Source organism: Orycteropus afer, unplaced genomic scaffold, assembly GCF_000298275.1.
Source record: "Orycteropus afer afer isolate SDZICR_OR568_19922 unplaced genomic scaffold, OryAfe1.0 scaffold00658, whole genome shotgun sequence".
Classification (NCBI taxonomy): Eukaryota; Metazoa; Chordata; class Mammalia; order Tubulidentata; family Orycteropodidae; genus Orycteropus; species Orycteropus afer.
In genome coordinates this window covers 1,015,862-1,019,278 of record NW_006922245.1, presented here as the reverse complement: position 1 = coordinate 1,019,278, position 3,417 = coordinate 1,015,862, and positions in this window count along the sequence as shown.

The window sequence follows — 3,417 nt, the reverse complement described above, 5'->3', positions numbered from 1 at the left end:
TTACCAAGCATGACATCCTTCTCCAAGGAATGGTCCCTTCTGACAACATGAACAAAGTATGTGAGACGAAGTCTGGCCATTCTCGACTCTAATGAGTGTTGTGACTGCACTTCCGCCAGGACAAACGTGTTAGTTCTTTTAGCAGTCCACGGTACTTTCACCATTCTTTGCTAACACCACAGCTCAAAAGCATCAACTCTTCTTCAGTCCTTCTTATTCATTGTCCAGCTCTCACATGCCTATGAAGCGATTGAATACCATGGCTTGTGTCAGACACAACTTAGTCCTCAAGGAGACATCTTTGCTCTTCAGCACTTGAAAGAGGCCCTTTGCAGCCCGTTTGCCCAGTACTATATGTCGTCTGATATCCTGACTGTTGCTTCCATTGACACTGATTGTAGAACCAAGCAATGTGAAGTCTTTGACAATTTCAATCTTTTCTCCATTTACCGTAATGCTGCTTATAGGTCCAGTTGTGAAGATTTTTGTTTTCTTTATATTGAGATGTAATCCATACTGCAGACTATATTCTTCAATCTTCATCAGTAAGTGCCTCAATTCATCCTCACTTTCAGCAAGCAAAGTTGTGTCGTCAGAGTATCGCGGTTGTTAATGATCCTGATGCCAATCCTGATGCCACAGTCTTCTTCATATAGGACAGCTTCTCGGATTATTTGCTCAGCATACAGATTGAATAAGTAAATATGGTGAAAGGATACTGCCCCAATGCACTCCTTTCTTGATTTTTAACTATGCAGTGTTCCCTTTTTATGTTTGAATGACAGTCTCCTGGTCTATGTACAGGTTCCCTATGAGTACAATTAAGTGTTCTGGAATCCCCATTCATCTCAATGTTATCCACAATTTCTTATGATCCACACAATCAAATGCTTTTGTGTAGTAAATAAAACACAAGTAAACATCTTTCTGGTATTCTTTGCTTTGAGCCAAGATCCATCTGACATCAGGGGCTCATCTTCCTGCACTATGTTGGGCAATGTTTCCAAGCTATTCATACAGTTGCCCAGTAATGTATCAGACAGTGTTTCTCTGCTATTCATAAGGTTTTCCCTGGCCAATTCTTTAAGAAGTGGATGGCCTCCTTCTTCCTAGTCTGTCTTAGTCTGTAAACTGCATTGAAACCTGTGCACCATGTGCAGCTCTGCCTGAAACAACAGTGGCACAGCCTCAAGCCTCACAGCAACGTACAATTCTCACAGGATGACAAAGTGACAGACAAATTTGTCTCCCTTAGCTGTTGGAAACCTCTGTACCCTCCCCTTACTTAATTCCTACCTGGAACCTGCCACTCTGTGTTTCCCAGCTGCTCCCTCCTTTTCCTGGCTCTAGGGGTCTTGGGCCTAGCCTTGCCTCCCACCCCTTTTTACCTAGATATCCTGCTTCTCCCAAGGTCCCCGAGGCTGCTCCTGCTCCCTCCCTTTCCTGGCTCAAGGGGCTTGGAGCCTAGCCTTGCTTCCTGCCCCTTTTTACTTGGATATCCGGCTGCTTTTATTATGTACATTTTAACAATACAGAAAATTTCAGACGAAAATTTGATGAAACATATGGACATGTGGACCTACAGATAATCTCTATACAATCCTAACTTTTGACATCTGTGTTTTGGAAGTAAGATATTAAAGATGTATTTGAAGTTTGTTGTGTGCCTCTTCCCAATCTGATTCTGCACTCCAATGGTAAGTGGTCTTAGAAAACTGACCCAATTGCAGAATGATTTTAGTTAATATCCTCTATCCCAAGGTAGATGGTCTATTTCCTAAATCTATATCTACAACCCAAATCAAACTCATAACCATCAAGTTGATTTCAACTCATAGCAATCTCTATTTGGTCTACCAGTCCCTTGGACTAATTGTTTCCATGCATCTTTGGTTTTCCTCATTCTTTTTTGCTCTGGATGAAGAGAGATTGATCGTTGCATCTAGATGGCTGCTTTGAACCTTTTAAAATCGTGGTTGCTACATGCCAAAGTAGGATGTGGAACAATGTTTTCATGTAGTATGTTATGCCAGTTGAGCTTGATGTCCCTGCACCATGGTCCCAAGCCCACAGGTTCAACTACTTGCTCCCTCTGGGTAGCTGGCTGTGGCCAAGAAGTGACTACAACTTTATCCCTTGTCTTTTCTACTGTATACCTGGAAATTCTTACAGAGCATACAAATATACTTGTAGAAACATTGTCTGTTATAGGGCCTGTCTTGTGGTAACAAAATTCCTTACCTTTTGTCTATCTGGAAATGTCTTCATTTTACCCCTCGTTTTTGAAGAACAGTTTTAGTGGATATAAAATTCTTTGTTGATAGTTCTTTTCTTTCAGTTCTTTAAATATATCATACCATCATTTTCTGTTATCCATTATTTCTGAGGAGGAAATGGCACTTAATTTTATTGAGAATCACTTGTATATGTTGATTTATTTCTCTCTTGTATTTTCAAGAATCTGTCTTTATCATTCATATTTGAAATTGTCATTACAATATCTCTCAATGTGGATTTCTGTGTTTATGCTACTTGCAGTTCATTGAGCTTATTGGATGTGTAGATACATGTCTTTTGTCAAATTTGGGAATTTTTAGCCATTATTTCTTAAAATATTCTTTTTGTTCTTTTTCTCCCTTCTTCTCCTTCTCTTTCCTCCTCCCCTTCTTCTTCTCCACCAACTCCCATAGTGTGTGTGTTGGTTCACTTCATAGTGTCCAATAAATTTCTTAGGCATTGTTTGCTTTTCTTCATTTTTGTTTACTTCTAAGACATAGTAATCTCAATTGTCCTATCTTCTAGTTCCAGGATTCTTTCTTCTCCTATCTCAAATTGACTGTTGAATACCACCAGTCAATTTTTCCTTTTGTTATTGTACATTTGAATTCCATTATTTCTGTTTTTTTTTTTTTAATTATACATCTCTTTAATGAAATTCTCATTTCCATCCTGTATGGTTTTATTTCAGTTTTGTGTCTATATCTTCCTTTAGTTCTTTTGAGCACATTCTGTATTGTTGTTTTAGTCTTTGTTTAATAATTTCATTATCTGTCCTTCCTCAGGGATGTTCTATCACTTTAGTTTGTTTTTTTGCAGAAGCTGACCTTTCCTGTTTCATTTTATGCCTTGTAATTTTATATTAAAACCAGGACATTTGACTATTAAAACATAGTAACTGGGAATCAGATTCTCCCTCTTTCCCCAGTGTCATGGATTGACTTGTGTCCCCTCAAAATATATGTTAACCTGGCTGGACCATTATTTTTAGCAAAAAGCAAAAAAACAAACTCACTGCCATGGAGTCAGATCCAACTTGTAGCAACCCCTCCTTGGGTTTCTGAGGCAGTATCACTAAGGAAGTAGATTGCCTAATCTTCCTTCTGAGGAGTGGCTGGTGGGTTTAAACTGCCTGACTTC